We start from the raw sequence: 12,673 nt of genomic DNA, 5'->3' as shown, positions 1-12,673 counted from the left end.
TGGAAAGTTGGTGTTCCTCTTGAGTCGAGGCCAAGGACTAAGCTTTCATCTCGAGTTGACTTGGGGTCCACGGAGCCCTTTCTTGTTGCTACAGTGACCTCAGGATCCCTCTAGACTTGAGACAGTGATCTTGGGTGTTCTCTGGAGTGCCATCAAGGAAATCAAGGCTCCTTTCATGTTTGATGTGGAACACGGAATTGCTCTGCACGCAGTGCAGGGGAATCGGGCCTCATCTCGCGGCGAGGGGGAAGTCTCATGGTTTCTCTCGAGTTGCGGCCGGAACCTGGGGTATATTCTCGAGTTACGACGGGGAGGGCCCTTCCAGACACGTGTTTGTTCAGCGATGTCAGGACTCCTGCCTAGGTGCGAGGGACACCTCGGGATTTTCCTCGAGTCTTGGCATGGCCATTGGGACACGTCTCCACGTGAGGCGGGAGACCCAGGGTCCCTTTCCACGTGCCACAGGGATCCTGGGACTCCTATCCATTTTAAAGAGGAGTCAGGCATCGTCTCCTTTGGAAGCATTGATCTCCGCGGACCTCTCGAGGTTTCAAAAGACGTGAGGCCTCCGGTCGCGATGAGGCAGAGAACTAGGTCTTTCTCTGTGGTCTCCACAGGGGATTCAGACATCCCTTCGTCGTGGGAGATGCAAGACGAACATGCATTCATTCACTGCAGGGATATCCGGCCTTCCTTCGAGTCAGAGCATCTCGGTGTCCATTCCACTTGAGGCCACAAACTCAGGGTCCCTCTCACATACCTGTAGCTGAGAGTAGCCTCCTCTTGAGGTGCTTGTGGAAAGTGGGTATTCCTCTTGAGTCGAAGCCAGGGACGAAGCTCTCATCTCGAGTTGATTTGGGGTCCATGGAGCCCTTTCGTGTTGCTACAGTGACCTCAGGATCCCTCTAGACTTGAGACAGTGATCTTGGATGTTCTCTTGAGTGCCATGAAGGAAATCAAGGCTCCTTTCATGTTTGATGTGAAACACGGAATTGCTCTGCACGCAGTGCAGGGGAATCGGGCCTCATCTCGCGGCGAGGGGGAAGTCTCATGGTTTTTCTCGAGTTGCGGCCGGAACCTGGGGTATATTCTCGAGTTACGACGGGGAGGGCCCTTCCAGACACGTGTTTGTTCAGCGATGTCAGACTCCTGCCTAGGTGCGAGGGACACCTCGGGATTTTCCTCGAGTCTTGGCATGGCCATTGGGACGCGTCTCCACGTGAGGCGGGAGACCCAGGGTCCCTTTCCACGGGCCACAGGGATCCTGGGACTCCTATCCATTTTCAAGAGGAGTCAGGCATCGTCTCCTTTGAAGCCAATGATCTCCGCGGACCTCTCGAATTTTCAAAGGATATGAGGCCTCCCGTTGGGTTGAGGCAGAGAACTAGGTCTTTCTCTGTGGTCTCCACAGGGGATTCAGACATCCCTTCGTCGTGGGAGATGCAAGACGAGCCTGCATTTCATTCACTGCAGGGATATCCGGCCTTCCTTCGAGTCAGAGCATCTCGGTGTCCATTCCACTTGAGGTCACAAACTCAGGGTCCCTCTCACATACCTGTAGCTGAGAGAAGCTTCCTCTTGAGGTGCTTGTGGAAAGTGGGTATTCCTCTTGAGTCGAAGCTAGGGAAGAAGCTCTCATCTCGAGTTGATTTGGGGTTCACGAAGCACTTTCGTGTTGCTACAGTGACCTCAGGATCCCTCTAGATTGAGACAGTGATCTTGGGTGTTCTCTGGAGTGCCATTAAGGAAATCAAGGCTCCTTTCATGTTTGATTGGAACACAGAATTGCTCTGCACGCAGTGCAGGGGAATCGGGCCTCATCTCGCGGCGAGGGGGAAGTCTCATGGTTTTTCTCGAGTTGCGGCCGGAACCAGGGGTATATTCTCGAGTTACGACGAGGAGGGCCCTTCCAGACACGTGTTTGTTCAGCGACGTCAGGACTCTGGCCTAGCTGCGAGGGACACCTCGGCATTCTCCTCGAGTCTTGGCATGGCCATTGGGACGCGTCTCCACGTGAGCCGGGAGACCCAGGGTCCCTTTCCACGTGCCACAGGGATCCTGGGACTCCTATCCTTTTTCAAGAGGAGTCAGGCATCGTCTCCTTTGGAAGCATTGATTTCCGCGGACCTCTTGAGTTTTCAAAGGACGTGAGGCCTCCGGTCGCGATGAGGCGGAGAACTAGGTCTTTCTCTGTGGTCTCCACAGGGGATTCAGACATCCCTTCGTCGTGGGAGATGCAAGACGAGCCTGCATTCAATTCACCTCACGGATATCCGGCCTTCCTTCGAGTCAGAGCATCTCGGTGTCCATTCCACTTGAGGCCACAAACTCAGGGTCCCTCTCACATACCTGTAGCTGAGAGAAGCCTCCTCTTGAGGTGCTTGTGGAAAGTGGGTATTCCTCTTGAGTCGAAGCCAGGGTCGTGGCTCTCATCTCGAGTTGATTTGGGGTTCACGGAGCCCTTTCGTGTTGCTCCAGTGACCTCAGGATCCCTCTAGACTTGAGACAGTGATCTTGGGTTTTCTCTGGAGTGCCATCAAGGAAGTCAAAGATCCTTTCACGTTTGATGTGGAACACGGAATTGCTCTGCACGCAGTGCAGGGGAATCGGGCCTCATCTCGCGGCGAGGGGGAAGTCTCATTGTTTTTCTCGAGTTTCGGCCGGAACCTGGGGTATATTCTCGTGTTATGACGGGGAGGGCCCATCCAGACACGTGTTTGTTCAACGACGTCAGAACTCCTGTCTAGGTGCGAGGGACACCTCGGGATTCTCCACGAGTCTTGGCATGGCAATTGGGACGCGTCTCCACGTGAGGCGGGAGACCCAGGGTCCCTTTCCACGTGCCACAGGGATCCTGGGACTCCTATCCATTTTCAAGAGGAGTCAGGCATCGTCTCCTTTGGAAGCATTGATCTCCGCGGACCTCTCGAGTTTTCAAATGATGTGAGGACTCCGGTCGCGATGAGGCGGAGAACTAGGTCTTTCTCTGTGGCCTCCACAGGGAATTCAGACATCCCTTCGTCTTGGGAGATGCAAGACGAGCCTGCATTGAATTCACTGCAGGGATATCCGGCCTTACTTCGAGTCAGAGCATCTCGGTGTCCATTCCACTTGAGGAAACAAACTCAGGGGCCCTCTCACATACCTGTAGCTGAGAGAAGCCTCCTCTTGAGGTGCTTGTGGAAAGTTGGTGTTCCTCTTGAGTCGAGGCCAAGGACTAAGCTTTCATCTCGAGTTGACTTGGGGTCCACGGAGCTCTTTCGTGTTGCTACAGTGACCTCAGGATCCCTCTAGACTTGAGACAGTGATTTTGGCTGTTCTCTGGAGTGCCATTAAGGAAATAAAGGCTCCTTTCATGTTTGATGTGGAACACGGCATTGCTCTGCACGCAGTGCAGGGGAATCGGGCCTCATCTCGCGGCGAGGGGGAAGTCTCATGGTTTTTCTCGAGTTGCGGCCGGAACCTGAGGTATATTCTCGAGTTACGATGGGGAGGGCCCTTCCAGACACGTGTTTGTTCAGCGACGTCAGGACTCCTGCCTAGGTGCGAGGGACACCTTGGGATTCTCCTCGAGTCTTGGCATGGCCATTGGGACGCGTCTCCACGTGAGGCGGGAGACCCAGGGTCGCTTTCCACGTGCCACAGGGATCCTGGGACTCCTATCCATTTTCAAGAGGAGTCAGGCATCGTCTCCTTTGGAAACATTGATCTCCGCGGACCTCTCGAGTTTTCAAAGGACCTGAGGCCTCAGGTCGCGATGAGGCGGAGAACTCGGTCTTTCTCTGTGGTCTCCACAGGGGATTCAGACATCCCTTCGTTGTGGGAGATGCAAGAAGAGCCTGCATTCAATTCACTGCAGGGATATCCGGCCTTCTTTCGAGTCAGAGCATCTCGGTGTGCATTCCACTTGAGGCCACAAATTCAGGGTCCCTCTCACATACCTGTAGATGAGAGAAGCCTCCTCTTGAGGTGCTTGTGGAAAGTGGGTATTCCTCTTGAGTCGAAACCAGGGACTAAGCTCTCATCTCGAGTAGATTTGGGGTCCACGGAGCCCTTTCGTGTTGCTACAGTGACCTCAGGATCCCTCTAGACTTGAGACTGTGATCTTGGGTGTTCTCTGGAGTGCCAGCAAGGAAATCAACGCTCCTTTCATGTTTGATGTGGAACATGGAATTGCTCGGCACGCAATGCAGGGGAATCGGTCCTCATCTCGCGGCGAGGGGGAAGTCTCATGGTTTTTCTCGAGTTGCGGCCGGAACCTGGGGTATATTCTCGAGTTACGACGGGGAGGGCCCTTCCAGACACGTGTTGGGTCAGAGCCGTCAGGACTCCTGCCTAGGTGCGAGAGACACCTCGGGATTCTCCTCGAGTCTTGGCATGGCCATTGGGACGCGTCTCCACGTGAGGCGGGAGACCCAGGTTCGCTGTCCACGTGCCTCAAGGATCCTGGGACTCCTATCCATTTTCAAGAGGAGTCAGGCATCGTGTCCTTTGGAAGCATTGATCTCCGCGGACCTCTCGAGTTTTCAAAGGACGTGAGGCCTACGGTCGCGATGAGGTGGAGAACTAGGTCTTTTTCTGTGGTCTCCACAGGGGATTCAGACATCCCTTTGTCGTGGGAGATCCAAGACGAGCCTGCATTCAATTCGCTGCAGGGATATCCGGCCTTCCTTCGAGTCAGAGCATCTCGGTGTCCATTCCACTTGAGGCCACAAACTCAGGGTCCCTCTCACATACCTGTAGCTGAGAGAAGCCTCCTCTTGAGGTGCTTGTGGAAAGTGGGTTTTCCTCTTGAGTCGAAGCCAGGGACGAAGCTCTCATCTCGAGTTGATTTGGGGTCCACGGAGCCCTTTTGTGTTGCTCCAGTGACCTCAGGATCCCTCTAGACTTGAGACAGTGATCTTGGGTGTTCTCTGGAGTGCTATCAAGGAAATCAAGGCTCCTTCCATGTTTGATGTGGAACACGGAATTGCTCTGCACGCAGTGCAGGGGAATCGGGCCTCATCTCGCGGCGAGGGGGAAGTCTCATGGTTTTTCTCGAGTTGCTGGCGGAACCTGGGGTATATTCTCGAGTTACGACGGGGAGGGCCCTTCCAGACACGTGTTTCTTCAGCGTCGTCAGGACTCCTGCCTAGGTGCGAGCGACACCTCGGGATTCTCCTCAAGTCTTGGCATGGCCATTAGGACGTGTCTCCAAGTGAGGCGGGAGACCCAGGGTCCCTTTCCACGTGCCACAGGGATCCTGGGACTCCTATCCATTTTCAAATGGAGTCAGGCATCGTCTCCTTTGGAAACATTGATCTCTGCGGACCTCTCGAGGTTTCAAAGGACGTGAGGCCTCCTGTCGCGATGAGGCAGAGAACTAGGTCTTTCTCTGTGGTCTCCACAAGGGATTCAGACATTCCTTCGTCGTGGGAGATGCAAGACGAGCCTGCATTCAATTCACTGCAGGGATATCCGGCCTTCCTTCGAGTCAGAGCATCTCGGTGTCCATTCCACTTGAGGCCACAAACTCAGGGTCCCTCTCACATACCTGTAGCTGAGAGAAGCCTCCTCTTGAGGTGCTTGTGGAAAGTGGGTATTCCTCTTGAGTCGAAGCTAGGGAAGAAGCTCTCATCTCGAGTTGATTTGGGGTTCACGGAGCCCTTTCGTGTTGCTACAGTGACCTCAGGATCCCTCTAGATTGAGACAGTGATCTTGGGTCTTCTCTGGAGTGCCATTAAGGAAATCAAGGCTCCTTTCATGTTTGATGTGGAACACGGAATTGCTCTGCATGCAGTGCAGGGGAATCGGGCCTCATCTCGCGGCGAGGGGGAAGTCTCATGGTTTCTCTCGAGTTGCGGCCGGAACCTGGGTAATATTCTCGAGTTACGACGGGGAGGGCCCTTCCAGACACGTGTTTGTTCAGCGACGTCAGGACTCCTGCATAGGTGCGAGGGACACCTCGGGATTCTCCTCAAGTCTTGGCATGGCCTTTGGGACGTGTCTCCACGTGAGGCGGGAGACCCAGGGTCCCTTTCCACGTGCCACAGGGATCCTGGGACTCCTATCCATTTTCAAGAGGAGTCAGGCATTGTCTCCTTTGGAAGCATTGATCTCCGCGGACCTCTCGAGGTTTCAAAGGACGTGAGGCCTCCGGTCGCGATGAGGCGGAGAACTAGGTCTTTCTCTGTGGTCTCCACAGGGGATTCAGACACCCTTCGTCGAGGGAGATGCAAGACGAGCCTGCATTCAATTCACTGCAGGGATATCCGGCCTTCCTTCGAGTCAGAGCATCTCGGTGTCCATTCCACTTGAGGCCACAAACTCAGGGTCCCTCTCACATACCTGTAGCTGTGAGAAGCCTCCTCTTGAGGTGCTTGTGGAAAGTGGGTATTCCTCTTGAGTCGAAGCCAGGGAAGAAGCTATCATCTCGAGTTGATTTGGGGCCCAAGGAGCCCTTTCGTGTTGCTACAGTGACCTCAGGAGCCCTCTAGACTTGAGACAGTGATCTTGAGTGTTCTCTGGAGTGCCTTTAAGGAAATAAAGGCTCCTTTAATGTTTGATGTGGAACACGGAATTGCTCTGCACGCAGTGCAGGGGAATCGGCCTCATCTCGTGGCGAGGGGGAATTCTCATGGTTTTTCTCGAGTTGCGGCCGGAACCTGGGGTATATTCTCGAGTTACGACGGGGAGGGCCCTTCCAGACACGTGTTTCTTCAGCGACGTCAGGACTCCTGCCTAGGTGCGAGGGACAGCTCGGGATTCTCCTCGAGTCTTGGCATGGCCATTGGGACGCGTCTCCACGTGAGGCGGGAGACCCAGGGTCGCTTTCCACGTTCCACAGGGATCCTGGGACTCCTATCCATTTTCTAGAGGAGTCAGGCATCGTCTCCTTTGGAAGCATTGATCTCCGCGGACTTCTCGAGTTTTCAAAGGACGTGAGGCCTCCGGTCGCGATGAGGCGGAGAACTAGGTCTTTCTCTGTGGTCTCCACAGGGGATTCAGACATCCCTTCGTCGTGGGAGATGCAAGAAGAGCCTGCGTTCAATTCACTGCAGGGATATCCGGCCTTCCTTCGAGTCAGAGCATCTCGGTGTCCATTCCACTTGAGGCCACAAACTCAGGGTCCCTCTCACATACTTGTAGCTGAGAGTAGCCTCCTCCTGAGGTGATTGTGGAAAGTGGGTATTCCTCTTGAGTCGAAGCCAGGGATGTGGCTCTCATCTCGAGTTGATTTGGGGTCCACGGAGCCCTTTTGTGTTGCTACAGTGACCTCAGGATCCCTCTAGACTTGAGACAGTGATCTTGGGTGTTCTCTGGAGTGCCATCAAGGAAATCAAGGCTCCTTTCATGTTTGATGTGGAACACGGAATTGCTCTGCACGCAGTCCAGGGGAATCGGGCCTCATCTCGCGGCGAGGGGGAAGTCTCATGGTTTTTCTCGAGTTGCGGCCGGAACCTGGGGTATATTCTCGAGTTACGACGGGGAGGGCCCTTCAAGACACGTGTTTGTTCAGCGATGTCAGGACTCCTGCCTAGATGCGAGGGACACCTCGGGATTCTCCTCGAGTCTTGGCATGGCCATTGGGACGCGTCTCCACGTGAGGCGGGAGACCCAGGGTCCCTTTCCACGTGCCACAGGGATCCTGGGACTCCTATCCATTTTCAAGAGGAGTCAGGCATCGTCTCCTTTGAAGCCATTCATCTCCGCGGACCTCTCGAATTTTCAAAGGATGTGAGGCCTTCCGTCGCGATGAGGCAGAGAACTAGGTCTTTCTCTGTGGTCTCCACAGGGGATTCAGACATCCCTTCGTCGTGGGAGATGCAACACGAGCCTGCATTCAATTCACTGCACGGATATCCGGCCTCCTTCGAGTCAGAGCATCTCGGTGTCCATTCCACTTGAGGCCACAAACTCAGGGTCCCTCTCACATACCTGTAGCTGAGAGAAGCCTCCTCTTGAGGTGCTTGTGGAAAGTGGGTATTCCTCTTGAGTCGAAGCCAGGGAAGAAGCTATCATCTCGAGTTGATTTGGGGTCCACGGAGCCCTTTCGTCTTGCTACAGTGACCTCAGTATACCTCTAGACTTGAGACAGTGATCTTGGGTGTTGTCTGGAGTGCCATTAAGGAAATAAAGGCTCCTTTCATGTTTAATGTGGAACACAGCATTGCTCTGCACGCAGTGCATGGGAATCGGGCCTCATCACGTGGCGAGGGGGAAGTCTCATGGTTTTTCTGGAGTTACGGCCGGAACCTGGGGTATATTCTCGAGATACGACGGGGAGGGCCCTTCCAGACACGTGTTTCTTCAGCGACGTCAGGACTCCTGCCTAGGTGCGAGGGACACCTCGGGATGCTCCTCGAGTCTTGGCATGGCCATTGAGACGCGTCTCCACGTGAGGCGGGAGACCCAGGGTCCCTTTCCACGTGCCACAGGGATCCTGGGACTCCTATCCATTTTCAAGAGGAGTCAGGCATCGTCTCCTTTGGAAGCATTGATCTCCGCGGACCTCTCGAGTTTTCAAAGGATGTGAGGCCGCCGGTCGCGATGAGGCGGAGGACTAGGTCTTTCTCTGTGGTCTCCAGTGGGGATTCAGACATCCCTTCGTCTTGGGAGATGCAAGAGGAGCCTGCATTCAATTCACTGCAGGGATATCCTGACTTACTTCGAGTCAGAGCATCTCGGTGTCCATTCCACTTGAGGCCACAAACTCAGGGTCCCTCTCTCATACATGTAGCTGAGAGAAGCCTCCTCTTGAGGTACTTCTGGAAAGTGAGTATTCCTCTTGAGTCGAAGCCAGGGAAGAAGCTCTCATCTCGACTTGGTTTGGGGTCCACGGAGTCCGTTAGTGTTGCTACAGTGACCTCAGGATCCCTCTAGACTTGAGACAGGGATCTTGGGTGTTCTCTGGAGTGCCATCAAGGAAATCAAGGCTCCTTTTACGTTTGATGTGGAACACAGAATTGCTCTGCACGCAGTGCAGGGGAATCAGGCCTCATCTCGTGGCGACGGGAAGTCGCATGCTTTTTCTCGAGTTGCGGCCGGAACCTGGGGTATATTCTCGAGTTACGACTGGGAGGGCCTTTCCAGACACGTGTTTGTTCAGCGACCTCAGGACTCCTGCCTAGGGGCAAGGGACACCTCGGGATTCTCCTCGAGTCTTGGCATGGCAATTTGGACGCGTCTCCACGTGAGGCGGGAGACCCAGGGTCCCTTTCCACGTGCCACAGGGATCCTGGGACTCCTATCCATTTTCAAGAGGAGTCAGGCATCGTCTCCTTTGGAAGCATTGATCTCCGCGGACCTCTCGAGTTTTCAAAGGATGTGAGGCCTCCGGTCGCGTTGAGGCGGAGGACTAGGTCTTTCTCTGTGGTCTCCACAGGGGATTCAGACAACCCTTCGTCTTGGGAGATGCAAGACGAGCCTGCATTCAATTCACTGCAGGGATATCCGGCCTGACTTCGAGTCAGAGCATCTCGGTGTCCATTCCACTTGAGGCCACAAACTCAGGGTCCCTGTCACATACCTGTAGCTGAGAGAAGCCTCCTCTTGAGGTGCTTGTGGAAAGTTGGTATTCCTCTTGAGTCGAAGCCAGGTACTAAGCTCTCATCTCGAGTTGATTTGGGTCCACGGAGCCCTTTCTTGTTGCTCCAGTGACCTCAGGATCCCTCTAGACTTGAGACAGTGATCTTGGGTTTTCTCTGGAGTGCCATCAAGGAAATCAAGGCTCCTTTCACGTTTGATGTGGAACACGGAATTGCTCTGCACGCATTGCAGGGGAATCAGGCCTCATCTCGCGGTGAAGGGGAAATCTCATGGTTTTTCTCGAGTTGCGGCCGGATCCTGGGGTATATTCTCTATTTACGACGGGGAGGGCCCTTCCAGACACGTGTTTGTTCAGCGATGTCAGGACTCCTGCCTAGGTGCGAGGGACACTTCGGGATTATCCTCGAGTCTTGGCATGGCAATTGGGACGCGTCTCCACATGAGGCGGGAGACCCAGAGTCCCTTTCCACGTGCCGCAGGGATCCTGGGACTCCTATCCATTTTCAAGAGGAGTCAGGCATCGTCTCCTTTGGAAGCATTGATCTCCGCATACCTCTCGAATTTTCAAAGGATGTGAGGCCTCCTGTCGCGATAAGGCGGTGGACTAGGTATTTCTCTGTTGTCTCCACAGGGGATTCAGACATCCCTTCGTCTTGGGAGATGGAAGACGAGCCTGCATTCAATTCACTGTTGGGATATCCGGCCTTACTTCGAGTCAGAGCATCTCGGTGTCCATTCCACTTGAGGCCACAAACTCAGGGTACCTCTCACATACCTGTAGCTGAGAGAAGCCTCCTCTTGAGGTGCTTGTGGAAAGGTGGTATTCCTCTTGAGTCGAAGCCCGGGACTAAGCTCTCATCTCGAGTTGATTTGGGTCCACGGAGCCCTTTCGTGTTGCTCCAGTGACCTCAGGATCCCTCTAGACTTGAGACAGTGATCTTGGGTTTTCTCTGGAGTGCCATCAATGAAATCAAGGCTCCTTTCACGTTTGATGTGGAACACGGAATTGCTCTGCACGCAGTGCAGGGGAATCGGGCCTCATCTCGCGGCGAGGGGGAAGTCTCATGGTTTTTCTCGAGTTGCGGCCGGAACCTGGGGTATATTCTCGAGTTATGACGGGGAGGGCCCTTCCAGACACGTGTTTGTTCAGCGACGTCAGGACTCCTGCCTAGGTGCGAGGGACACCTCGGGATTCTCCTCGAGTCTTGGCATGGCAATTGGGACGCGTCTCCACGTGAGGCGGAATACCCAGGGTCCCTTTCCACGTGCCACAGGGATCCTGGGACTCCTATCCATTTTCAAGAGGAGTCAGGCATCGTCTCCTTTGGAAGCATTGATCTCCGCGGACATCTCGAGTTTTCAAAGGATGTGAGGCCGCCGGTCGCGATGAGGCGGAGGATTAGGTCTTTCTCTGTGGTCTCCACAGGGGATTCAGACATCCCTTCGTCTTGGGAGATGCAAGAGGAGCCTGCATTCAATTCACTGTTGGGATATCCGGCCTTCCTTCGAGTCAGAGCATCTCGGTGTCTATTCCACTTGAGGCCACAAACTCAGGGTCCCTCTCACATACCTGTAGCTGAGAGAAGCCTCCTCTTGAGGTGCTTTTGGAAAGGTGGTATTCCTCTTGAGTCGAAGCCAGGGACTAAGCACTCATCTCGAGTTGATTTGGGGTCCAGGGAGCTCTTTCTTGTTGCTACAGTGACCTCAGGATCCCTCTAGACTTGAGACAGTGATCTTGGGTGTTCTCTGGAGTGCCATCAAGGAAATCAAGGCTCCTTTCATGTTTGATGTGGAACACGGAATTGCTCTGCACGCAGTGCAGGGGAATCGGGCCTCATCTCGCGGCGAGGGGAAAGTCTCATGGTTTTTCTCAAGTTGCGGCCGGAACCTGGGGTATATTCTCGAGTTTCGATGGGGAGGGCCCTTCCAGACACGTGTTTGTTCAGGGACGTCAGGACTCCTGCCTAGGTGCGAGGGACACGTCGGGATTCTCCTCGAGTCTTGGCATGGCCATTGGGACGCGTCTCCACGTGAGGCGGGAGACCCAGGGTCCCTTTCCAAGTGGCACAGGGATCCTGGGACTCCTATCCATTTTCAGGAGGACTCAGGCATCGTCTCCTTTGTAAGCATTGATCTCCGCGGACGTCTCGAGTTTTCAAAGGACGTGAGGCCTCCTGTCGCGATGAGGCGTAGAAATAGGTATTTCTCTGTGGTCTCCAGTGGGGATTCAGACATCCCTTCGTCTTGGGAGATGCAAGAGGAGCCTGCATTCAATTCACTGCAGGGATATCCTGACTTACTTCGAGTCAGAGCATCTCGGTGTCCATTCCACTTGAGGCCACAAACTCAGGGTCCCTCTCTCATACCTGTAGCTGAGAGAAGCCTCCTCTTGAGGTACTTCTGGAAAGTGAGTATTCCTCTTGAGTCGAAGCCAGGGAAGAAGCTCTCATCTCGACTTGGTTTGGGGTCCACGGAGCCCGTTAGTGTTGCTCCAGTGACCTCAGGATCCCTCTAGACTTGAGACAGTGATCTTGGGTTTTCTCTGGAGTGCCATCAATGAAATCAAGGCTCCTTTCACGTTTGATGTGGAACACGGAATTGCTCTGCACGCAGTGCAGGGGAATCGGGCCTCATCTCGCGGCGAGGGGGAAGTCTCATGGTTTTTCTCGAGTTGCGGCCGGAACCTGGGGTATATTCTCGAGTTATGACGGGGAGGGCCCTTCCAGACACGTGTTTGTTCAGCGACGTCAGGACTCCTGCCTAGGTGCGAGGGACACCTCGGGATTCTCCTCGAGTCTTGGCATGGCAATTGGGACGCGTCTCCACGTGAGGCGGAATACCCAGGGTCCCTTTCCACGTGCCACAGGGATCCTGGGACTCCTATCCATTTTCAAGAGGAGTCAGGCATCGTCTCCTTTGGAAGCATTGATCTCCGCGGACATCTCGAGTTTTCAAAGGATGTGAGGCCGCCGGTCGCGATGAGGCGGAGGATTAGGTCTTTCTCTGTGGTCTCCACAGGGGATTCAGACATCCCTTCGTCTTGGGAGATGCAAGAGGAGCCTGCATTCAATTCACTGTTGGGATATCCGGCCTTCCTTCGAGTCAGAGCATCTCGGTGTCTATTCCACTTGAGGCCACAAACTCA

This window comes from Dama dama, chromosome 2, assembly GCF_033118175.1.
Source record: "Dama dama isolate Ldn47 chromosome 2, ASM3311817v1, whole genome shotgun sequence".
NCBI classification, from domain to species: domain Eukaryota; kingdom Metazoa; phylum Chordata; class Mammalia; order Artiodactyla; family Cervidae; genus Dama; species Dama dama.
This window is presented reverse-complemented; position numbering follows the sequence as displayed.